Source organism: Notamacropus eugenii, chromosome 6 (genome assembly GCF_028372415.1).
Source record: "Notamacropus eugenii isolate mMacEug1 chromosome 6, mMacEug1.pri_v2, whole genome shotgun sequence".
In the NCBI taxonomy this organism is placed as follows: Eukaryota; Metazoa; Chordata; class Mammalia; order Diprotodontia; family Macropodidae; genus Notamacropus; species Notamacropus eugenii.
The window spans coordinates 214,701,945-214,728,909 of record NC_092877.1 but is presented as its reverse complement, the minus strand read 5'-3'; the positions used below and the strand labels follow the sequence as shown (position 1 = coordinate 214,728,909).

Sequence of the window (26,965 nt, the reverse complement as noted above, 5' to 3'; positions counted from 1 at the left end):
TGGTGATATATACTCTCCTCTAAAGGAAAGGCCACAGAATAATAAAACTTTGAAGTTGAAAGAGCATTTAGAGATCATCCCATCCATACCACCCTCTTTTAAGAGACATGTTCAAGAAAAGAACATTTTTGGAAGACTCCTATATGATTCTAGTAGTTCTAGATGGTTAGAGAAATTATCCAATAAATGAGAGAAAGATGATATTTAAGTATAAAGACAAAAAAAAAAACAACAGAAAAGAATGGAATGAATAGGAATTCCAGACTCTCAAAGGTGAATTTAGAATAATGAATGCTGTATTAATATTGATACAATATACTGTATGCTATATTGACCTTAATCTGGAAATTTACCTTTGGTCAATGTCTGGTGATTTCATCAGGGAGGCCCTACTCAGAGTGAAAAATGCCCTCCACAAAGGAACATAAATAATTGTCTATAACATATTCTTAAAGAATTGCTTGGGTGCACTGAGTGTTCAAGAGACTTGTCCATAATATAGTAAGTACACAACCCAGCAGGATTTGAACCTAAGGCTTCCTCAATACAAATTTGTTACCCTGTCCACTACACCATGCTATTTGGAATTTTGTTTTGGTTGAGGTAAAGAGAGACCAGACCTTTCATTTTATTGTCATTAGGAAGCCCCAGGATAGAAACTTCTATTAACACAAATCAAGTTTTTAAAATTGAATTTATAGTTCTATAAAGTAGCCTAGGGGTACTAAGAGATTTTATCTTGCCCAGAATTACACAGGCAGTATGTCAAAGGCTAGTCTTGAATTCAAGTTTTCCCTATTTCACTGCTCATTCTCCATATACTGCCCCATGCTGCCTTTTGAAATGCCACCTGGAAATATGAATATGCTAATAATGTGGCAGTGAATTTAAACTGTGCAGAGAATTAGAAAAAGAGAGATGACAGATGAGAGATGTCAGAGAGATGACTTTTTGAATTAAAATGTTTGTAAAATTTCTAAATAATAAAAATCTGCTTTTGCAAGTATATGTACTTTTATTTCTAGAAAACCCATTTAATACAGAAGGCAGTTTCAATTACATGGGAAATGGATATCCCAGGCCCTTCAATATCTATTAAAAATGAGCAAAGTACTTCATTAGCATTCCTACATTGTCTGCTCACCTAAGAAAGAAATAAGGAAGGAAGGGGCATTTGGATGTGTCTACTGAAAACACAGCATTCATTTAATGCTATCAATTGGTTTAATAAAAATTCCAGCATTTATCAAACAAAAGTTTTAATAATTTTGTTTCTAAAGTGATAAAAAAATTCAGAAGTTAAAGGTACACACATTCTTTCAGGTTTCTGTTTTAGGCAATTTTCTTCTGTAACTGTGTAACTCATGGGGTTGCAAAGAATGGATAATGCATGTTTCTATGCCAGCAAAATAACTAATATTTCAGAATTGGATGTCTTTGTATCAAGTATATTATTGTCAATAGCAAATTAGCTTTCACATCACACTTTAAGATAAAAAAATAACTTGAGAACTGAGCTAATATTAACATGCTTAATAACAAATTCTCTATATGCTAGGATAGCATATTCATTTTTTTCATAAACCTATCAAAGGTAGTTGTGTTTCAAGGCTCCATGATTTTATAGTTGTGGGTACTCATTCCACCACTCCATTAGCAGCTCTTTTTCCTGCAAGTAGATAGGTTAATGAATTGCTATGGCTGAAGAAATTTATTACCTGGGAGACAACTCTTTTTTAATGAAACTGAATTTAGCAAGGCTGGTGCTCAGAGAAAACATATAAAGTCTGTAATCGAGTCTCTACCCAAAATCTTCTAACTTGGTGGGATGTGCCAGAGGTTACACTTGAAATTACAGCCTTCTAGAAGCCAAGGTTACTTTCAAGTCATGATAAAGCTTGGGAGTACAATTTATATGGAGATTATTCTTATAAGGATGTAAATATAAATTGGCCAAGTTGTCTGTCTCTGTATATTCATAAACAATTATGATTAGCATAAGAATTTGATGAAGAAAAAGATTAACCACACTTTGTATCTAAAATTAACACTTGACTTGATTCTGCAGCAGCAATCTGAATAATGGGCTAGGTCTTATTTGTAAAGGATTCTAATTTTGTTGAAGGGCCTTATTGGAAATATGAACATTTTGAGAAAGTAGAGTGATTCATAGTGATTTTAGATGTTACAGGATAAATAAAATATAGAAAGAGGAAATACTTATGCCAAATCTGAATTTCTCTGAAACTAGAGCCATAATACATAAACTTGTCACATAATATACAAACTTCCCCATAGCTTGCTAGTAGCTATAAAGATAAATTAATTATCTTAATTGATCTTGCATCACATATAGTAAAAATCTAGAGGCAGTCTTTCTCAATTCACCCTACAAAATGAATGATGTCTAAAGAAAATCAGAATCTTAAAGAGTTTTATCCACTAATGTAATCCCAGTCCTATCATCGTATGTCATGTCTATTATATGTTGTGAGGACTTTTGGATAGTCCAGATTCTATGTTTACTGTTAACATAATTATCATTTGATATTTTTAGAAAAACTCATGCCAAAGATGGTTATAAAATGATCACATAATAATTGGGTGTTCATTTAGTATATAACACATTACAAAAAAAGCACAAAGAACATATAGGATCAGATAAATCTTAAAAGTTGGCCCCATATTGTATCACCTAAGTTATATCCTACTTCTCTCAAGCCACAAAGAAAATCCAGTTGCAGAGAAGCTGTGAAGAATTGGTAGTGTGAAGTAGTGGAAACATCACTCAACTAGGTGACTGAAGACATGGGTTTGAATTCTGGTTTTGCCAATAAGAAATTATGTCCAAGCAAGTCAATGAACTTCTCTTTCCTTCAATATCCTCCTCTTTATTTGATAGTATCTGAGGTCCCTTTCAGCTTGGAAATTTCATGATGATTCTACAGTGCATTGTGATTTTTGCCTTCCCCCAAATTATCTACTGGACCTATAGTGAAACGTGCATTTTGGTGTGTATTAGGAGAATGTCTCTGCGGATTTTAGATAGCCTTGAGGAAAAAAGAAAGGGGTGAAGAAAGTATTCATGGCTGTGTATCTTTAAAAATGTTTTTTCATCTCATATGGTGACAATTGCTACATACCCAGTGTTTCCCCTTTGTTATATTCCATCAGTCAGTGGGGGATCAACCAGCTCTTTGTCATTCTCATTAGCAACCAGACTGTTGCAGTGTGTATTCCCTCCCACCCACCTCTTTTTTTTTTTTTCCTTCTCACAGTTCAAGGAAGGGAAAGTTTGAAGAAGGGGCCACATTCTTAGGTTTGCTGCAAAGGGTGAGGCGGATGTAACTGAAAAGCAGAATTGTGTGAGGAAGAGAGAGGCAAGATTCGAGAAAGTATAAGAAAAGAAGGAAGCAAAGAATCAAGGAGAAAATAAAAAAGAGTGACTCTATAAGGAAAGGTAATGAAATAAAGGAAAAGTAAGGAAGGAGGGGGAGAAGGTGGAAAGTGTGAAAACAAGGGATGGCCCTAAAACGTTAGGAAGACACATCCGTGACTGAAGGGGAGGAACCTGCGTTCAGTGGCTATTAGGAGAGGACGTGTGTGTGTGTGTGCGTGTGTGCGTGTGTGTGTGTGTGTGTGTGCGTGTGTGTGCGTGTGTGTAAAAGAAAGAGAAGTGAAGCTTTCAGTGCCCACCCACACCTCCTTGTGGGTGTAAAGTGTCTGTGTTGTCGCTCCTGCCGTTTGTCTGAGAAAGGAGAAAGCAGCTGTTAGATTTGACTAAGCAGCTGGAATTAGTCTCTTGAAGCTGTCTCTCCTCTCTCCCCTCCCCCGCGCACTACTTGGCAGAATCCCCGAACCAAGGGGGGCTTCGGGGCCGGATCCCTCTGCCTCCAAGCGCCCGATCAGGGTGAGCTGGGGAATAAACTGATTGGAGCTGGGAGGAAGGACTGCATGTTTGGGAAGGACGCTTCCGAGGATCCCATCTCCACCCAGGTACTGCGTGCTCGCGGCGTCCGCACGGGGTGGATGGGCTGCTGGTCCCCAGCTAGGCTTTCACAGCTCAGGATTAACTTTCCGGAGCCCCTTTGCCTGCCGGGGTCGAGAGTTAAGAGGGTGAAGGATGCTCCTATGTAGGGACCAAGGTCCCTACATACTCCTTTCTCTTCTGGACTCGCGGAGAAATGGGTTTCGGAGCTTGTCACCAGAAAGCCCTACTCCGTTCGGGCGCTGGACTTGCTTCCATAGGCACCGGGGCGGGTTTGGGTTTCTTTAGTCCGCTAGTGGCTCAGTTGAGACAGTCTCTCGAACTTCAGCGACAGAGAGGGAGGTTTAGGGTTGGGGCCGGAATGGAGCATGGAGGAAGAGAAACAGGCTGCTTGGAGGGAGGGGGAAGCCTCTCGTTGCTAAGGTTACTACTAGATGCTAGTGAGAAGCTGAGGGTCACCTACCTATGCAACCACTCTTGCCAAGCTCCCGCTTTATCCGGTTCTCCTTTAGATTAAAGAAGATGGGATTACTTTCAAGAACAAAGCTAGAGAGATGAGAGACTCTCCTTGTTTGTCTCTTGATAGAACCCAGTAATGTCCGCCCCCCATCCCTCCACGTTACTATCTTCCTTCACCCCTTAACTCCAACCGCCAATAAGTGCTCTCTTTGAAAATGTCAGCTTCATTGTTTAAGAGACCGGGGAGGGGTTGCTTCTAAATGATGGAGTAAAGTAAACCTCTAGGGACCGGAGGGGTGAGAAACAATACGTTTATCCCCAGCCTTCCCTGGATGTGTAACTAGTCAGGTAGGTCTACCGAAATCCTGCTGTGCTTAATTGATACCACTTATACCTCTGGGTGATAACTGAGAGAATTTTGATCAGTTTCTGCTTGATTATCTCTGTGTTCCCCAGGAAAGCTGAGGGGTATTCCATTCATTTATTTCTGTATTTAAAAAGCAGGATAGATTGATCCTATTAAAAAAAAAAATCTCTTTCCACCTGGCAGGATCATATGACCAGGTGAGTATCGCCTCTTGGGGAGAAAGGCTGATGAGAACTTAGCTTCTCTGGTTATATCTGGCTGCAGGAGTATTCCTGGCTGGGAAGGCGAAAAGGTTGAAAGATTCTATTTATTGCTCCAAGCTTTAGTTTTTCCCCAGGGTCTTTGTGGGTTGCCTCTACAGAGGTTCAAGCCCTATTGGAAGGGGGGAGAAATGGAACAAACAAATGAGATTCCGAGGTCAAAGGACATCGCCCCAAATCAAATATCAGTGTTGTTACTCATGGAAATGGTAGCACTGAAGCATGGATACTTTAACCTCTTTTTTTTTTTTTTTTTTTTTTGTTATGGAACACATTGGCAGTCTGATGAAGATTATGGACCCTTCCCCAAATAATGCATATAATAAAATATATGAGGTTACAAAGAAAACCAATTAAATTCAGTTATTGAAATATTAAAAATTCCAAGTTCACACCTCATCCCTGAAATCTTTATGCTTTCCCCCTCTCAGTTAAGGGCCAAGGGCAGCTGCATTTGGATAACTTCATCTTCTCAGAGGTATAATTATTAACAATTAAGAAGAATTTCTTCAGATTTGTGTGTTTATACCATCTTGAAGTTGCTTGTATTTGCATCAAGTGGCCAAATTAGGAAGTAGTTATGTAAAATAGTTGCACACACTTGCATGATATATTCTGAAAACAAGTAGGTTTGACTACTTACTATATAGGAACACATTGTGTATTGTGAAAAATTATGCTTTACTTAATAGGCATTGATGTGGGTTGTCTTTGGAATCTGCAAGTGGCACATTGATTTATAGCTACTATTTACATTCACAGAGCACTATGTTAACCAGGCTTTTAAAAACTTACTGGAGAATGTGATTATTTCTTTAAAAAGATGAATCTAATAATCTATTCAAGAACAGATAGTTCTATAGGGGTTTTCTTGAAGTTATGGAGAGTACATTATAAACCTGCATTCTATTGATTAAATGAAAATATGATTGAATCATAGGGGTTGAAAATAAAAAGTTCCTAAGGAAACGGACAATTTATATTTTACTTAAACTGTTTATTTGGCCTGGGGATTCAAGGAAGTATAAGGATTTAATAGATATTGTACTATTATACTATTAATAGATTTTTGTGGCTCAGTCAGTGCCATGCAAATTGGCAGTTTGTCATGGGCATATGATATTCTTTTCTTATTGATTCACTTAAAAAAATACTGACAGTTTCCAATAATTCCCCCTAGCCAAGCCCCAGTAGAACTATTCCTTGTAACAAATAGATAAAAATCAAGCCATACGATCACCATATTGCCTCTTTCTGAAAATGTATTCTTCATTCCACACTCATTGTCCGTCACCTCTTTGCCCTTAGTTAAGTGGCATGGTTCATCACCAAGACCTCTGAGGTCAAGATTAGTCAGTGCATTGATCTGAGTTCTGGAGACTTTCAATATTGTTTTCCTTGAGTAAGACATTCTTAAATGGGGATATTTTTGAATCCAAATTAGAAGGAGTCAAAAAAAGAATTTCAGTATGATACCAGTAAATGAAATACATTGCTTAGAACCTTAATCTGTCTGATGAATTATTATCTACTGTTTCCATTTTTAGGGGGAGAGGGGAGGTCCAGACCTATGGTTTCAATGGCTCGGAAATTGAACAGTGTGGAAACTCCCTCACAGATGTAACTTGGCAAGGCACTTGTTATTTGTAATCTGAGAATTGTTGGGCTATCTGAGGGTTATTGCACTGCTACATTTTTTCAGAGGGAGATTTGTCTACTCGATTCTAGGTCTTCCAGACTCCAAACCATTTTCACTTCATGGTGGTAATGCCAGGCAATGTGGCAATACACTGTTAGTGTGTTTTAGTGGAATGAGCACAGGTCTTGGAGGCAGAAAGCCTGAGTTCAAATGACAGTTTTGCTACTTCATATCTATATGATCTTGAAGGGTAAAGTTCTTTCTTCTCTCTGAACCTTACTTTCTTCACCTATAAAATGAAGAAAATCTCTATAGTATCTACCACATGGAGTTGCAAAGAGTCAAGTGTAATATGTATGTGAAATATTTGCCAGACTTAAATTAGTACTATATAAAAGTCAGTTGCTATTATTTTCATTATTAAATCTTATAACTCAGTGAAGGATGGTTTGATTAATGTCACTGTAACACATTGTTTGCACACACATATTTATATATGACTATATATGCACATGAATGCATGTGTGTACTCACTCTACTAACTCTTAGGGCTAGTTGTAAATTTCTCTAATTTCTTCTTTGTACCTTTTGAAATACAAAAATATGACTGATTTTTACAATAATTTTCTTTTTTTATCTTTCTTTTTAATGACTTCAGTTTGCTACATTAATTCTTCTTGGTCTCTTGATTTTATCAGTCTGCCAACCAATAGCCGTTTAATTAGCACCAACCACCTTTGACATTGGTGGTGAAATGCACCCCCACTAAGCATAATGTGCTTAGGTACAGACTATTCTAAGAAATATGTAAATTGCCATAAAAATTCCCTCATGTTTCCCCGAATTTTTGGAATTTCTTCCCTGAATTGTCAACACACTTTGTCACTACCTAGAACTTTCCTTTTGCCCATAATACCATTCCAACCTCCAACTCCTTTTCTGGTATTTTTTTTCGTCTTATCTAAGGTATGTCTGTAGTTATGGCATTATTAGTGCCAAGGGGAAACAAAACTAAGGTACATGGTGGGGGGAGGGGGATAATCCTTGTGGTTGCTCCTTTCTTTCCCTAGTGCTAGTTTTCTTGGAAACTCTGCTCCATTACCTTACAATTTCCTTTCCTGTCCATGCCCTACTCAATCTGTCATCCCAAGACCTATTCTCAATTTTTTTGGTCCCATGATAAAAGATCTGATCTAGTTGTCATAATTTTCTTCTTAAATTACTTGACTCCTTTGTGTGCCCCAAAACCATCTTATTCATCTTTGCCTTTCTTTGGGTTCAAGTGAAATATAGGAAGCAGACACAGAAGAGAGGCTTTTAAATTCATTTCTGTTGTTACTACCAATGAGACCCTAAAAAGTGCTGTGTACTTGTTTTTTCTGCCCTTACTCCGCAAGTATACCCTATTGGCTTTAAGCCTTATGTTTTCCAACTTCATTCGTTCTCTCTCCCTGGATTTGTTGCTTCTTACGTGGACTTAAGTCTCTAAACTTAGTTACTCCTTGAGAGTCTTCTTGACCACTCCTTTTTCCCTTGGGTTTGTTTATCCCCTTTGGGTCTATTAATCATTCCGTGATTTCAGACATATGTGATTCCCTCTTCCCATGGGGGGTCCGAGACACAGTTCAACAGATGTTGGCAGCAGAAAGGAAGTAGGCAAGTTAGTCCCTGGGGCCCAAGAAGAAAATAAAGTCCCTGACTGGAAAATCAGTTTAAGATGGAGAAATGCAGCAAAGTGTGGGTGTGGTGTTTATCTAAATTTATGCTAATGAAAGGCCCTGTGTTTTCTCCCTTGGCCCCCACCAGCTCTTTATTCCTTTACCCTCTAGAGTTCTCTCCCAAAGACTTACCATCTCCTATTCCTCACTTATCCTCTCCCTTTGGAGATCAAGTCTGTAGGGGTTAAAGTCAGTAATTTGAAATCTTCCAATAGGTGGTTATGGAGAGAGAATCCCAATACTGCCATTCCTAGTTGAAACCCTGAATTCATTGTTCCATTGAAATGATGGCCAGATTCATAAAAGGTCCTTAAGAAGTTATCATCTATTCCAGAATGTACTTGAAGACCCTTAGCAAGGGAAAATTTGCTGCCTGATGAGACACTTTATTCTGGTCTTGGATATCACTATTTTAAAATAAGTACTTCTTTGTATTGAGTTAAGTTTTGCCTCACTCCAGTTTCTCTAGTTACCAGTCTTCTGAAACCAAGGAGAATGTCTTTTCCTTCTTCCATATTAATAAGTCAAAGTTATATAATATTTTAATATTTACAAATAGTTTTTATCACAACTAGTTGTGATAGTCAGTGCCATTATATCTAGTTGGTTTCATTTTATGGATTAAGAATATAAGGTTAAGAGAGATTAAATTTGCTCATGATGAAATAGCTAGAAAGTATTAAGAGAAAGGCATGGTCTAATATATATCCTAGATTTTGCAAGAATGGATTTCAAAGACCATAGAGTTAAAGCTTTTTGCTTAAAATTCTATAAGGGAAATTGCTCCAAAGCTAATGAGAAGCTCTCAAGAATTAATTGTGGCAACCACAAATTATTTCAGTGAGAAATAAAAGGGGGTTAGGCAAAGAAACTGATGTATGTATTACACAGTAATTCACTGGCTCACTGGTAGATTTTTTTTCAGTTTAGAAAAGTTAGAATCTAGGGCAGACAACTAGTTAAGGATTAATATAAATGAATGCCATAATCTTGAAAGAAAAATGTGAAGGATCTACATTTCAGAACAAACTTTGGTTAATGATGAATATCAAGAACAAAAAAGGGCATTTTTTTTTCTATGCTGAAAGAGGAGTTCTATGCAAAGAAAGGGAGTCTGCTTCTTGTAATGAATAGGATAATACTAAATGTGATGATGTATGACCATTGGACATGGGCTACTACAGTATCCACAGAATTGAAATTGAGGAACACTCAAAGGGCAGTAGTCAGGCACATGGTGAGCAGGAGTAGGTCATTATAACATTTTACAAATATGGAGGTGTACAGGAGAAGTGGTGTAAAGGATGACCTCAAAGAAATGAATGAACAAAAAAGAAGGGGGTTAGTTATAAGGCAAGGGCAAAGGATGGAAGGTCTATTTGCTCCATTGGTATCATTATGATGCCATCAGATTGGCATGTCAGGTACCCCAACCCTGATGAATTTATGGGAAGATATGGAAAAAAGTCACGTTGGGTGGATATAAATGGACAAGTGGTGGGTGATCTTATCAATAAAAGAAATTTCCTTATTGATCAGATTGCAGATGTCATTGGAGTATTGCATTCAGAGTATATACAATTAATAACCTAATTTGTACTTCCATGTCCTATTCTGGAATATGTAAACATACACACATGTTCATACACACACATATATACACATGCACCCATTTGGTCCATGCTCTTATTACTAATGTCTTGCATATTATAAAATATTAGCAGATACCCAAAGATGCTTATCAAGATTGTGGAAGATCTGATGTTCAGAGTCCAACCAATTAGGAATTCCTTATAAATATTAAAGTTCCTCAGATATGTGTTGTAAGGCTTAATTTAAGGGTTAATTGGTGCTGAATACATTAAACTTCAGAATATTACAGGTGTTCCCTAGTTAGTGCAATGGTTGTAAAAGAGATAAGTTTAACAATACATAAGGCAGGAATTAAATGGTTGGATAAGTGGATGGGAAACCTAGGTAAAATTTATGCAAGAAAAACTTTCTATTCAAAAGCAGGAGATTCCTAATAAGCAGCATGTTCCCCAAGGCTAAAATCTAGATAATTGTTTATCAAGGATTTTTTTTTGGGGGGGGGGAGGTGGAATACTTCCTCAGATGTGGGTAGATTAGATAACCTCTAACATCCCTTCCAATTTTGAGATTCTAAGATCCAGTGACACTAATAGATATTCTTGATGATCACTCATTTTAGAAAATGGAAGTATTCTAAATGACTTATAAAACAGGTTTTTTATATTTAAGTAATTCAATTTAGTTACATCTTATAGATATACCCACAGTCTTGTTAGAAAAATCATTCTAAGGCTCATTAAAACTTCTGTTTAAGCAAGGGAAAAGAAGGAATTGAAACCAAAGAAATTCTCCTCCAAGAGAAACAGAAAGAGAAAAAGAGAGAGAGAGAGAGAGAAAGAAAGAGAAAAAGAGAGAGAGAGAGAGGGAGGGAGAGGGAGAGGGAGAGGGAGAAGGAGAGGAAGAGGAAGAGAGAGAACCTCCTCTGAGAGCATCTGTAGGAAAAGCTTTGAGAAGATGAAATGTCCTTAAGTCAGTACAAATCTGATCTTCAGTTTTAGATCTTATTCCAAATAACTATAAACATAAATTTTTCTTGTACCCCTGCTTTCTTATATTAGAGATATGTACATTGTTCTTAATTTTAATATTTCTTTGCTCCATAGGTATCTGGCCTTGTACACTGGCTGCTTAATAAATTACAAGGTCTCTACTTCATCTCTTTTCTAGCATCTATAAAAACAGGTATCAACTATTCAAGGACAATACTATAACGTTTATGGTTGAGAGACATGTCTGCAGTACCCATTGCCAAATCTTAGTTAGTAAAGCACAAGATGACTTTGTATCATTTGGCTGTGTCTTTTCTCTTTTTAACCCATTTGTGATCCTGGGTATATCCTTCTCTTTTATTGTAACATATGCCATGTGAAGGTCATAGAATTTTGTTCTTGAAGGAGCCCTAGTGTTCATCTACCCCAACACCACCAACTCCAATTTTACACATAAGGAAATTTAGACCCAGTGAAAGTTAAGGACCTGTCCCAGGTCCTAAAGCTGTACTAAGTTTCTCCAGAATTCTCTGGAGAGCAGAGCAAGTCGAGACATTGTCATTTCAGAAAAGCATGGAAATTGTAGTAGCTGGGCAAGTGATGAGTACAAAATGAGGTACTCTAAGGCAGGAATTATATGGAGTTAGTACAACTAGAAACTATGAAGGGAGAGATGGTCTGCAGACGAAGTTGAAGGGGTAGAATGAGGAATCAGAACCAAGAGCAAAAACAGGTGATCCTAGAAAATCTCAGCTCTTTTTTGAAGACTTTAGGTGCCAGGACCTATCGAAGTATGAATGTCAATTACAGAAAGAGTTTCAGCTGGTATGCCTTCCCTTGTTGGAGCACAAGGGTTTGGGAGTTGCTCATTTCCTAAAGTATTCTGCAGAAATAAAGGAATCAAATGGTATTCATTTGTAAATTTGGCCAAGATAGTGTCTGTTATTTTACTATCATTACTATCCTCATGAAATATTTAACTGTTTAAGTGTTATTGCATTTCCAGCTGGTTAGAATGGTGAACATTTGAATATCTAAACCCAAATTAACTTCAGAGATAGAATAGGCAAATTAGAATTCAAGTTCTCATGATGTGAAGCTGAGTCCCTGAGGGTCCATCAAGGAGATGAGACCCATAGTCAATAATTAATTAATATTTTTTCTTTGAAAGCTATCCTTTTACTAAGAACAAAATTATACTCTATTCATGAATGTATATGTTAAACAAGATATTGAAGAAACTTGAAAAATCCTACTAAAAAATGGAAGTTCTCCAGTTTTTCCATGTTTTCCCATACTCAATTTCTCTCTCTTTCTTTCTTTCTCTCTCTCTTTCTCACTGTCTCTCTCTTTCTCTCTCTCTCTCTTTCTCTGTCTCTCCCTCTCTCTCTTTACTATGCCATTCAAGGATGATTAGAATAATGAAAAGTAGAAGTCAAAAGCAGAAGTGTTGTTTTTCTTTTCTCTTTTCAAATTCACAAGCTGTGTAATTTATACTGCCCAATACACATGTAAATTCTGGGACTCATTAAACCAATTTCCACGTGTGATGATAAATTGGTTCCCTAGAGTGAGGCTAGTTATATCTCTCCATCTTGTTTCTAGGAGTACCTTGAAAAGTTTGGTGTCTTTCTCATCTTATTGGCCAATCCCATCATTCTAGTACTCCCCTCTCTATATCAATCATTAGTTATCTTTTCATTATGATCTAGCTAGAACCAATTAATATCTCCTTAACATAGTAGATATCATTGATTAGTGCTCCAGAATCATTTAATCAATCAGCCTAAATTAGCTTTCACAAAAAGCCTGTTTATTGAGAAGATACAGCAGGGAAAGAAACTATAAACTGTTTTACCTCCTATTCTTGGGGGCACACTCTTCGCTATACCACCTCAATTCCTTGAGAGAGTGGGCTCAGATTTAAAGCAGTTGATACAAGCATTTGCCTCACCAAGTTCACTTCCAAAAGTGGCATAAGTAATGGATGAATTGCTAAGGTAGTCCTTGGTCCACTGCTATATTGAGTCAAATAGGTTGCTCCTCATTGGGATTGACTAACACAAAAGTATTGTATGAGTTCTCACCCTTGGATGTCTGACAGCTTCAAGCAGATGAATGGAACTTCACCATACTCAGATGCCAAAAATCTCTGTTATGAACTTTGGCCTTTCAAAATGCACAAGCTCACAGTCATCTCCACTATTCCTTTATCCAAGAGCATGAAAGAATCAATACAACAGAAATAAAATCAACCATAGAACTGAGGGCCCAGGTGCAGAGATAAAAGCCTGATGTATCTCTTCCCACCCCATGGTTTCCCCAGATCTCTATCAGGAAAGAGAGACCAATTTGGCCCCATCCTGACTTTTCCATGCCCTCTTCTGTCTCAGCATCAAACCCAAAGGCCCTTTCTTCACCAAGTAATAAACTGACCTCACAGAACATTTGAATACGTGCTGAGGTTGAGAGCCAGGCCCATTCGTATTATCATTTACTTCCAAAAGCACGATTAGCAGCAAACCCCCTCATTTACACATACCCCTAGGAATGAGCCTCTATTGACCATTCTCCTGTTACACTCACATATTGCTTAAGGGTTTGATGATGTAATTTTTTTTTTTTTTTACGTTTTAGAGGTTAAGAAATTCAGAACCCTTCTTATCTTCCAGGATTTTGAGATAAATGATGATTAAGCCATTGAATTACTTCCTTTGACAGTTTGGTGTTAGTGAAGAGAACTGTAGACTTGGAATTAGAAGACCTGGATTTGAGTCCTGGTGAGGCCACTTAATGACCTTGGGCAAGTTACTTATCTCTCTGAGCCTCAAGTTCTCTCTCTTTTCAATCGAGAATGCGGATTATGTATATATGGATAGATAGATAGCGAGAGAGAGAGAGAGAGAGAGAGAGAGAGAGAGAGAGAGAGAGAGAGAGAGGTAGACAGAGAGATAGATAGATAGATAGGTAGGTAGATAGCTAGAGAGAGAGAGACAGAGAGAGAGAGAGAAAGAGAGAGGTAGATAGATGATCGATAGATAGATAGATAGCTGTAGAGAGACAGAGAGAAAAAAAAGAGAGGTAGATAGATAGATGGATAGATAGATAGCTATAGATAGAGAGAAAGAGAGAGGTAGGTAAATAGATGGATAGATAGATAGATTGATAGATAGATAGATAGGTAGATAGGATACTACACTTGGAGTCAAGAAGACTTGAATTCAAATTGCATGCCAGACGCTTATTGGCTGTGAGACCCTAGGAAAGTCACTTAACCACTTTGCCTCAGTTTTCTTATCTATAAAATGAGGATGTTAAGCTCAATGTTCTGTAGGGTCACTTCCCGCTCTAAATCTATGATCCCATAGAGATATATAGATATCATAGCTTGAAAGGTAGTTGTGAAAATCCAAGGAGAAAATAGGAATATAAAATATTTTGCAACTATTAATTGCTATCTAAATTTAAGACAAGCAGAGGATATGACATTGTCATAAGAAAATTGAAAACAGCACTTTTACAGTTCAGTCCTAATGGATACAATGAATATCTGATTAATAAAATTAAGAAAATAAATAAGCCAGTAAGGAAATGGCAGCATCCAAAGCTGTTAGTATATTGCCGTTTCAATGTTGCTATTTCCCAGGCAAATTCCATATACATCAGTTGGTACAGTAGATGGATATTCTATTTTATTTAGAAATTACCTTGAATAGCATTTTTAGATTAGTGTAGCCTTAGCAAGAATCACTTACTTATTCTCCAAGGGAAAGTGATGAAGCATGTTAATTTATTTTATGGACTATGACTCTCCTAAAGAGAAGGCTGATCGCTGCTGGGTTTTTATGGGCAGGTACACACTTGGGTCACTTAGAATTATAAAAGCTCATATTTGGGAGGTATTTTCAAGGTCATTTAGCCTGAACCTTTGTAAAAGTACCTATTAGATCTAATGGTTGAGTATCCATTCTTGTAAGACTACAAATTAGCATCTGTCAGGTACAAATTAGATCTTCAGATTATATTCATTGGAGGTGTGTTTGGTAATATCATTTTGAAGCAATAATTTCATTTTGAGTAGTTAATCATGTAACATTTCTTGTCTCTAGTGTAGGATGACACATAAATAAACATGATATAAGAACTGTTTAACATTGTGGATAGTTTTTATTAACTAAAACATATTTAATTCTGTATATAATATATGATATGTCATTCTATTTTAGAATACTATATGTTAATTCATATATTCCCTTAAATATTATAAATATATGTATATATATATATTATACATATATGTGTGTCTATGAAATTGTCTTATAAGCAGTTAGTCAACATATATTCTAAACTTCTCCTGGTGGCTAGAATTTTTGGGGGGGAGGTTCATGGGATCATAGATTTAGAGTTGGAAGTGACCGTACAGAAGACTGAGCTTAACATCCTCATTTTATAGATGAGAAAACTGAGGCAAAGAAGTTAAGTGACTTTCCTAGGGTCCCACAACTAATACACGTCTGGCATGCAATTTGAATTCAAGTCTTCTTGACTCCAAGTGCAGTATCCTAGCCACTACAACTTTCACAGATTTAAAAAAAAATTGCAATATTATAATTACTATCTTAATTCATTTTCATATAGTGGTAACATTAAGGAAGAAGAAAATATTTTAAGTAGGATGAAAGTTGAATGAGTGTTATAATGTTATACTATATATATATGCATATATGTATATATATATATATATATGCTATATAGATAGCCACATTTTAAAGGAATTAAAGAAAATGATATCTGCAGCAAAAATTGGGTTTCCTGAGTGAATATGTACCTTGACTATATTGTTTGGTCAGGATATACATTAAAATATTTCAGACACGGTAAGGTTTTGATGCATTTTTGGAAGCCTAAATTCATTCATATTTGTGACATGTTGGTTATTCTGATAAAATTTGAAGATTTCAGAGAATGACTTTCTCTAACATACCAAGCATTAATTGTCCCACTCAAATTACCTTATATCTTTTTTTACTCTAACGAGTCAGTCACAAACCACAGTCTTCAGCCCTCCCCCCAGCTCTGTCTAGTCTCCTTTGATTCTTCCTTGTACCTTTTTTTGTACATATGTCTATAGGTGCGTATGTATGTACATACGCACCTATATACATATAATGTATATGTATATATATGTATATATTTATGTGTGTGTATATATATATATATATATATATAATTCTCATGAGAGTAAGGTTCGCTCATTCCATTTTACTTCCCCCCTCTTCCTCTCCACTGAAAACCTCTTTCTTGCCTCTTTTATGGAGATAATTTACCCTGTTCTACCTCTGTCTTTCTCTTTCTTCCAGTATATCCTTTCTCACCCCTTCCTTTGGAGAGGAGAAGGAAGGGGATGGGGAGACAGACAGGAGAGGAGGAGCTGAGTCTACTCACAGGGTTGTGTTTGTAACACAACAACCACAACCCTCTCATCCCTTAATTTTATTTTCTTAGACAACATCCCTTCATATTCAATTCATACCTGTGTCCTCTGTCTATATATACTCCTTCTAACTACCCTAATAATGAGAAAGTTCTTATGAGTTATAAATATCACCTTTCCATGTAGGAGTGCAAACAATTTAACTGTAATAAGTCCCTTATGATTTCTCTTTCCTATTTACCTTTTCATGCTTCTCTTGAGTCTTGTATTTGAAACCTAAATTTTCTATTTAGCACTGGTCTTTTCTCAAGAATGCACAAAATTCCTCTATCTCACTGAATATCAATTCCCCCACTCCCACCCCTAAAGTATTATGCTCAGGTTTGCTGGATAGGTGATTCTTGGTTTTAATCCTAGCTCCTTTGACCTCTGGAATATCATATTCCAGACCCTCCAATCCTTTAATGTAGAAGTTGCTAAATTGTGTGTTATCCTGATTGTGGCTCTACGGTACTTGAATTGTTTCTTTCTGGTTGCTTGCAATATTTTCTCCTTGACCTGGGAACTCTGGAATTTGACTCTAACATTCCTGGCAGTGTTAATTTTGGGATTTTGTTTGGGAGGCGATCATTGAATTCTCTCCATTTCTCTTTCACCCTTTGGTTCTAGAATATCAGGGAAATTTTCCTTGATAATTTCTTGAAAGATGATTTCTAGGTTCTTTTTTGATTATGACTTTCAGGCAGTCCAATAATTTTTTGGATCTATTTTCCAGGTCAGTTGTTTTTTTTCTGCTTTTTTAATTTTTTTGGTTGTCTTGATTTTTTATAAAATCATTAGCTTACATTTGCTCCATTTTAATTTTTTAGAAATTATTTTCTTCAGTGAGCTTTTGGACCTCCTTTTCCATTTGGCCCATTCAGCTTTTTAAGGCATTCTTCTCCACATTGGCTTTTTGGATCTCTTTTGCCATTTGTTTTATTCTGTTTTTAAGGTGTTATTTTCTTCAGATTTTGTGTGTGTGTGTGTGTGTGTGTGTGTGTGTGTGTGTGTGTCCTTTAACAAGCTGTTGACTCATTTTTCATGATTTTCTTCATCCTTCTCATTTCTTTTCCCATTTCTTCCTCTACTTCTGTTACATGACTTTCAAAATCCCTTTTGAACTCTTCCATGACATGAGCCTGATTCATATTTTTCTTGGATGCTTTGGATGTAGCAGCTTTGTTGTCTTCTCCTGAGTATGTTTTGATCTTCCTTGTCACCAAAGTAAGTTACTATAGTCAGAGGTTTTTTCTCCCCCATTGTTTGCTCATTTTCCCAACTTATTACTTGACTTTTTAACTCTTTGTTAAGGTAAGGCTTTGTTTTCAGTGTGGGGTGTGAAGTGTCCCAAGCTTCAGGGGTTTTGTGAAGCTGTTTTCAGAGATACTTCTAGGACCTGTAAGTTTTCAGTTCCCCCAAGGTGTTATGATCTAAGCAGATGTGTTTACTACTATCCTGGCCTGTGGTCTGGTCAGTGAACAACCACAAGCACTTTTTTTCTGCCATGGAACTCTTTTCTCCACTCTCCAATGAGATATTTCACATTATCTTCTATTTTTTCATTCTTTTGGTTTTGTTTTGTAATTTCTTGGTTTTTCATAAAGTCATTAACTTCCATCTGCTCCATTCTAATTTTTAAAGAACTATTTTCTTTGGTGAGTTTTTGAACCTCCTTTTCCATTTGGTTAATTCTGTTTTTTAAAGCATTCTTCTCTTCATTGACTTTTTGAATGTCTTTTACCAATTGAGTTAGCCTATTTTTCAGGGTGTTATTTTCTTCAGCATTTTTTTGGGTCTCCTTTAGCAAGTTGTTGACTTGCTTTTCATGATTTTCTTGCACTGTTCTCATTTCTCGTCCCAATTTTTCCTCCACCTCTCTTACTTAGTTTTCAAAATCCTTTTTGAACTCTTCCATGGCCTGTACTTAGTTTTCAAAATCCTTTTTGAACTCTTCCATGGCCTGAGACTATTGCATATTTATTTTGGAGGCCTATGATGGTAAATATTGTTCTTCCTCACTGAAAGGAAGAAAAAAAATACCTATTCAGCAAGAAAGTAACCTTCTATAGTCTTATTTTTTCTCCCTTTTTTTGGTTATTTTCCCAGCCAATCACTTCACTTTTGAGTCCTTTGTCAAGAGGGGGGTATACTCTGGGGACCTGTAAGTTCTCAGTTCCTCCAAGGTGGCATAATCAAGGGAGAGGAGTTTACTCCTCTTCTGTCCTATGCTCTGGTCTGGGAGCTACCAAAGTTTTTCTGCCCAGAATCTGCAAGAAGAATTCCCTTTTCCACAGCCTCCACCAGCTCCACTCAGGGCTGAGACCCAGATCAGGGGGTGAATTCCCCCAGGGTCTTTAGGTGGAGGGCTCCAAAAATGAATGCTGCTGCTGCTTCTGCCACTGCCGCCACTGCCCCAGCTGCTGCTGCTGCCGCTACCACCACTGCCACCTGGGGCCAGGGTTAGGGGAGGACCCTGCTCCCTTCTCACCCAGCTGAAAAAGCTTTCTCACTGGTCTTTGAAGTTTTCTTTGGCATTTGTGGGTTGAGGGATCTGAGAACTGCAGCAGCTGCTGGGGATTCCACAAGGCCTGTTCCGGGTCCTGTCCCTGCTTCGCGGAGCAGCCCACGCTGGGCTGTGCTCCACTCTGCTCCATGCTCCATGCAGTAGACCTTTCCTGTTGGCCTTTCAGGCTACCTTGTGCTGGAAATCTCTTTCACTCTTTCATTTTGTGGCTTCTGCTGCTCTAGAATTTCTTTAGAGTCATTTTTTACAGATATTTTATGGGCTGTGGGGGAAAAGCTAGAGTAGGTGTATCTTTCTACTCTGTCATCTTGTCTCTGCCCCCCTCATCTTTGCTCTGCTCTGCTCCCTCCCCTCTCCACTGCTGCTACAAGCTCTGCTATGCTAGTGCTCTTCCTTATCCCAGGATTTTCACCTAGGACTATGACCCAGATCCAAGTTTATGCAAAGAAACAGAATCCTGCCTTTGTGCTAGCAAATGGACTGATGCAATTCCCCTCTGATCAGCTGCTTGATCCCCCCACCATCTGTGGGCTGAGAGCTCCAGAAGTTGCTGCTGCTGATTCAGTCACTCCCAAGGCCTGCTTTTGGTTTATTGGGGCCAGGCATGTGCTATGACCTGGCTTGTGTTCACGTATTCTGTGTTGAACTGTGCTCCTCTCTTACTCAGGTCCAACAGACCTTTCCTGCTCACCTTCTAAGTTGTTGTATCGCCCAGGCAATATTCACGGCACTGAGGGCAATGAATATGCCAGTATAATTCTGAATCACAAAGTATTACAGACTCGCCATATAAAAGGCAGAAGAAAAACATTTATTCAGACACCAGAAAGCCAAATCCCAACACCAAAAAGCCAAATCCATCATAGTAACCAAGAAGTCAATACACATTAGCACTGCAGGGTACAAAGCCATTTCCAAGCCTCCACTCTCCACACCTCCATACCCCTGCTGGGGCCTTCCCACAAACAAACACTCACAAGACTAGCTGTGCCTGCCTGTGTCCTCTCTCCTCTGCCCCTAACTGCTCTCATCAACTTCCTCCCAGTTCTGCTCTAGCTTTGTCTCTTCCTGTTCCATGTGATTTAGACTCATGTGATTCAGGCTTCCATGTGACTTAAGCAGGTTACATGGGTCTATTAATGAATGGGAAAGATGTTCCCATTTAAATTACCATTACAGTTGTCTTCGGTTTCTGTAGGCTAAGTCTGGAAACTGCCACAGCTGCCAATGATCCAGTCCCCTGAGGTCTGTTCCTGGTTTGCTAGAGTTCAGTCTATGCTGGACTGTGCTCCTCTCCCAGCCTGGTGCAATAGACCTTTCCTGTTGATCTTCCAAGTTGTCTTGGGCTGGAAATTTATTTCATTCTGTCTTTTTGTGGTTTCTGCTACTCTAGAATTTGTTTAGAGTCATTTTTAAAGGCATTTGAAGGGGTGTGGGGGAGAGCTTGGGTGAGTCCCTGCCTTTATTCAGGCATCTTGGCTCCCCCTCCCTCGTTTATTTTTTAGAGATCAACTCTATCTGATATCACAGAGGAATTTTTTTTTTAAGAAAGAAGAAACTTTGACATCTGACCAAGTTTGAAAACTTATGACCTAAGTGATTTTGAGTGAGTAATTTAAAATCTCTGGATGTCAGTTTCCTCAATTATAAAATGAGAGCATTAGGCTAGTTAGCCACTGAGTTTCCTTCCATATCTAAATCTTGTGATCCTAGAAACTATTACCTTAAAAGGTTATGATGATTACTTTTGTTAACAATTGAGCATTTTACTTTGAATTGATATAGTATAGCTAGGTGTCAAAGTATATATAGTACATGATCTGAAGTCACAAAGACTCATCTTCATGAGTTCATATGTCACCTCAGATACTTACTAGCTGTGTGACCATGGATAGGTCACTAAACCATATTTGCCTCAGTTTCCTCATTTGTAAAATGACCTGCAGAAGGAAATGGAAAACCACTCAGTATCTCTGCCAAGAAAATCCCAAATGGGTTCAGGAACTCTGACACAAAACAACAACATTAAATTGATGCATGCATAGAAACAGACTATTTGAAAGTCCTCCTCTTCTGTGACTAAGATAGCTAATACACAATCTCTTCTTAAGTTTGATTCACTGAGAAATAGTTTAATATTCTAAATAGAAACTTCATAGATCAAAACACTGAGCATGGGGTATTTGTATACATTTAACAAAGAAATTTGGAATCTTAAGGAATTCCTCTAAGAATAATAAAGTACTATTCAATACATTAATGTTCTTACTAATTTAGATTCTTCATTTTAACCAGCTCTATAACGTGTGCTTTAGGAGTCCCGAGATAGAAATCATTCCATCAGATAGCAAATCTTATTTTTAAAACAGTCCATTAATATGGCTCTTATCTTTATTATTTAGCACAGTGAGTCATTAACTTTACATTTATTTAAGTCCTTAAAATTATATAGCAAATTAAGTTTTCTTTTTAGGAGACACTTAGAATTAAGGGATTTGGTCTATTATAATAAAAAAAAACTCATGAAATAGAATATTCATGAAATATTTCTTACATAGTTCTTGAGTTCATTAAGTTAATTTTTATTGTGTGAAAAGTGCTAACACTTTTCCAAGCTGAACTATGATATGTTAGCTCCTGATGCAGGGTTTTGGATGGAGCAAAGGATTAATTCATGCATTCACTTGGGGAAGATGGTTGATATTGTCATGATACTGATTACTGAATGTAACATAGAGAAAGGTACCTGGGTGGTGTAGTGGAGAGAGCACTCAGTCTAGAATCAAGAGGATCTGAGTTCAAATCCAACACCAGACAGTTACTATATATATGATCTTGGTCAAGTCCCTTACCCTGTTTGTCTTAGTTTCCTCATCTGTAAAGTGAGTTGGAGAAAAAAATGACAAACGACTTCAACGTCTTTGCCAAGGAAACTCTAAATGTGTTCATGAAGAGTTGCACACCATTGAAACAACTGAACAACAACCACAACAACAAAATATATACATACATATACACACATATACGTGTGTATGTATATGTATATATTGGCAAGAAATATTAGTAACAAGATGCTTGAAACACCAGGACATCTGCTAGTTTCATTCAGCTAAAAGCTCACCATCTGACAAATTCTTGATTCTCCTGCTAACAATTTCTTATCTTGAAAGGTAATGAAGGAAGGAGGGGACCTGTGATTCTGGACTTAATTTAGTTAAAAAAGGAAACCTTTGACAAATCTTTACATGATAGTCCTTTATTGGTTCATGCTTTAGGAGAAATAACGCTGGATTTGGAATTAGAAAACATGAAGTTTAAATTCTGATTCTACTACTTGCTGTCACTGTGAACTTTAGGAATTCATCTACTATTTCAGACTTCAGTGAGATGAAAATTAACATCCAAAGTCCCTTTTACTTCTAAATATCATGAACCCCATGAACTCTAAATAATATCAGTATTCAAAGTATAGGAACTCTAGAGGATGGAAAATATGATATTTTAAAAAATAGTTTCCCATAATATGCACAACACCCTTCTTCCTAATTTGTGACCTTTTTATGAGCAAAAGTATGCTCTTCCATGAGGGTTTTGGAGAGGGGGTTGCTAACCATTAGTATATGCCAGGCCTAGAGGCCTGAGGGCTACCCGAGTCTTACCTTACCTGTCCCAGGTCTTCGGTTGGCCAAACCGGATAAACGTATGAAAGAAGAGACTTTCCGGAGTTGAACAAGGGTTAGGCTTTATTCAGGGTCCTGGTTACATGTGCAGGGGGAGCTCTTCCTTAGGAGGGAGAGAGAAATCTCCCAAGGAGGCAAAGATCTTACGGTAAGAGACTGGAAGTAGAAGTGTAAGTGGGGAGAGAGGGGGAGGGGAGAGCGAAGAGAGGAAAAAACTGAGCCTTCTGTCCTGTCAGGGCCCCTCCGCGCTAAGAGCGCCTTCAGGCTTTCCTGACCCTAATTAAGCTCTCCGGCTGCGTAGTTTGCACCTGAATACCGTGCCTGTTAGATAACAATAGGTGTGCCCAGACCCGGGCCAATCTCGAGGGCGGGGAGAGCTCTCTCCCATCACGTTTCTCACGGGAAGAGGCAGAAATACACGAGATAGCTCGGTCTCTCTCCTTGATTCCCTGCTGTTTTCTGGGGGGCCTCATGAGAACTCTAAGATTTAAAAGTTCCCACCTTTACCCGCCCGAGACTGTCCACATGGAATTGAGCTTCCACCCCCAACAAGTATAGACATAGATTAGTATAGACATAGACTGGGTGCTCTATCCACTATGCCACCTAGATGCCCTACTCTGTGTTACATTCAGTAATCGGTATTAGGTAGAAATGCCACTTGTCCTGGTTGCCAGATGAGGTATCTGGGAGGATGGTGGTGCCATCAATGTAATAGTAAAAGTTCACAAAAAGGTTAGAGAGGTATAGATAATCAGTTCAGCTTTGGACATATAGATATCTACATGTTGAGACTTCTACAGAACATCTAGTTTGAGAGATCCTGATTGGGCAGTTGGAGATTTGAGATTGAAGGTCAGCAGAGAGAGAATTATTGGTATAGAAATGATAATTGAATTCATGGAAACTTGTGTGATTGGCAAATGAAATGCCTAGAGGGAGAAGAGGGTCCAGAACAGATCCCTAAGATATACCCATAGTAAATTTAGATGAAAATTCAACAAAGGAGCCTAAGGAATGTCTAACATGTAACAAGAGAACCTAGAGAAAGCAGCATTGTCTTAAAAACATAGAGAAAAGAGAATATCAAGGAGAAGACTATGGCTGACAGTGTCAGAGGCAGCAGAGATGAAGAAGAGTGAGGATTAAAAAAGGATTATTACATTTGATGATTAAAATAGTATTAGTAATTTTGAAGAGAGAATTTTCCGTTGAATGACGAGGTTGGAAGCCTGACTGTAGACAGTTAACAGGAAAATGAAAGACAGAAAGTGGAGGCAATGCTTTTAGAAAGCCTTCTCAAGGAGTTTAGTCACAGAAGGCAAAAGAGGTATAGGATGATAGGTAGTGGGAACAAATGGTTCAAGTGAGGGGGTTTTGAGGATAGGAAGATATGAACATTTTTGTAGACAGTAGGGAAGAGGTTAGCAAATGGGGAGAGATTGAAGATAAAATAATATATAGAGAGATTCACTTTATTCTTATAGCACAGGTCCTGGCAATAAGGTAAAAAAAAATGACTAAAGGATAAGTGTAAACTAATAAACGTTCATTCTTATATGTTGCCAGAAAGTGTGGATGCAGGCAAATTATATATTTTGGCTTGTTAGCAAAACCCTGGGAAAGACTCCCGTTAGCTGTGTGTATACATTTGTTTGCATGTTGTCTCCCCATTAGACTGTAACTTTCTTGAAGGTATGGACTGTCTTTTGTCTCCTTTTGTGTCTTCTGTGCTTAGAAAGTGCCTGGTACATAGGAGGTGTTCAGTTAATGGTTACTGATTGATTGATGGATGGAATAACATTTTGAGTGAATACAGATTATGTAAGTTGTTGGTCAAACTTCTTCAATAATTTACTTTAGAGAGACTTCATTTATTTGTGCATGTCATGGCTAAAAACTCACAGATGAATACTTTAATAATTGTAATAGCAAAGTAAAATAAATGCTGAACTAAAAACCTAATCACATTTTTTTGCAACTGCCTTATTACAACTGATATACTCATTATAATAATGGGACAAGCAAGTAACTTTTTACTATTTAATCATGAAATGTATTCATTTAATCATGAAAGGTATACATGAAATTCATTTTAAAGGGATGGTATGTATTCCAGGCATGGAAAACTGTGTTTGTTTGTGGAAGTGGAGATTGTGTGCATCAAAGTCAGGGGATGATTACTAGACTTTTAGCTAGAATGTAGTATTCATAAAAATGAATAATATGAAATGTTACTGTAAAGGTAGACTGGAGCCCAGCTGGCATAAAACTTAAATGGCAGGCTGAAGAGTCTGTGTCTTATGCTTCAGGCACTTATGAAAGTTTTGAGCAAAAGAGTAGTGTGTCTAAACATGTTTTAGGAACATACTTTTGGTAGTTGTGTGGAGGATGAATAGGAGGAGGAAGCTAATGGATGCAGGAAAACCAATTATAAGATGATTTTTTTTTTAAAGGAGTGGATAGATTTGAGAATGTTTATAGGTAGCAAGGAAGGAGCCAGTAAGTAAATAATGAAAATGAATAAGGATTTCTGATGGGGCAAGCTCCTATAGGATTCAATAGAATTAAGCACAAGAGTAGAGTAAATCTTGGCATGGATAATGACATCAAGATAAAGGAGGCATTGATGGATGAAGATATAGAGGTATTTTGTGCTATGGGGTAGAGGAAATGAGGGAACTTATAGTGGATAAACCTAGGTTTTCAGAGTAATATTCAGAGTTGGGTACATTTAATGAGAGGCAGGAATGAAAATGTATTAGGAGTTATTGAAGAGAAGACCTTGAACTACATTTAGGGGATTTGGAATAGTGTGAAAATGACTGAAAATAAAAAGGATTTCTGTGCAGCACTGATGGTCAAATTGAAATTAGATAATTTAGAGTGAACCCAGGAAGCAGCTTTTGTGATAGTTTGATGGCATTACGATGAGTAGAGAAGGCACATGGCAGTGGTAGGTGGATGATACAGGGCTGAATATTGACACGATATGAATGGTAGAAGCACAGGTTTGTAAGGAAATTAAGGGGGAAGGCATTGGATTGATAACAACAATTTTTTTTCTTTACCTCTAATGACTATAAAATCAATATGAATTATTGGCCAAGCCTTCATGATTATTTTTTTTTAACTCAAAGGAAAAGTAGGTACATTTATTGGTTTATATTAAATACCTTATAGATGTTTATAGGGATGCAAAGATAAAAAATAGACCAAATCTATTCTCATGAATCTTACAGCATGATGAGGATTCAGTTGTGGAAGACATGTGAGCAAATAACTGTGGCACAGTCTAGTGTAGTAAAAGAAAAAAAGACATATAGACAAATTAATATTGGGAATTTTAGAAGGAAGGAAGGGAAAAATCATTATTTTTCCATTGGAGAGGGGTTATTAGAGACAAAATTTATTAGGGAAATTGTACTTGAGCTCAACCTTGAAGAAATGTAGGGATGTCCATAAATAGAGATGGGAGAGTTTCACAATGAGTTTTGAGTAGTATGGGAGATGAATTAGACTACTGCATTAAAAAGATCTGTCAGAGAAAAAAATGAAGAATGGATTTAGGAAAGGTTAGAATGGTGACAGGAAAGTTAGGAAGTAGTTCAAGTTTGTTAAGGGTAGATAAGATCCTGGGTTGTTGTATAGAATTGAAAAGGGAGAGACTGGTCTAAGAAATATTATGGATATAGACTTAATAGGATTTGAAAAATGATTTAATGTGTGATGTAAGGAAGAGGGAAAAAGAGTCATTTGTGACTTTGGTCATAAGCCTAAAGAACTAGATGGATGGTGAAAATGTCAATAGAAATAGAGAAAATAGGGAAAGGTAGAAGTTTTAGTTGAAAAATGTGGGATTTCATTTTGAACATGTTAAGTTTGAGGTGATGGCAGAATATCCAGGTGGTCATATTCAGCAGGATCTTGGAAATATGGCTCAGGGTAGGGTTTAGGGGTTGGGGTAGACATGTAGACTTAGGAATGTTAGGGGTTGATAGTTTTGGCTTGACAATGAATGAAATCACTAAGAGAGATTGTAAAGGGAGGCTCTTCCTTTTTCTTTCTTTCTTAGATGTACATTTACTCTTTTTCTATCTTACTAGAGTATATTTAACTAGGGACCAGGAACTTCATCTTATTCATTGTGGCATCTACCTCCAGTGCACAACATAGCTTTCTGCACAAAGTAGGATCTTAATAAATATTTATTGAATTTAATATCCACGTGATGTAAAGTATTTTATAGTTCTCACACATGTGCAAAAGAGG

The 26,965-nt window shown here is 37.4% G+C and overlaps 1 protein-coding gene across 1 annotated transcript in view; it reads left to right on the top strand.

Annotated features, from left to right (window-relative positions):
* The first annotated feature begins 3,889 nt into the window (after positions 1 to 3,889).
* MYO16 (myosin XVI) overlaps positions 3,890 to 26,965 on the top strand; it is an 884,880-nt gene continuing 861,804 nt past the window's right edge. The window contains exon 1 of the mRNA XM_072621988.1: positions 3,890 to 3,996. The gene's annotated coding sequence lies outside the window, so the exon portion shown is untranslated. The remainder of the gene's footprint in view (positions 3,997 to 26,965) is intronic.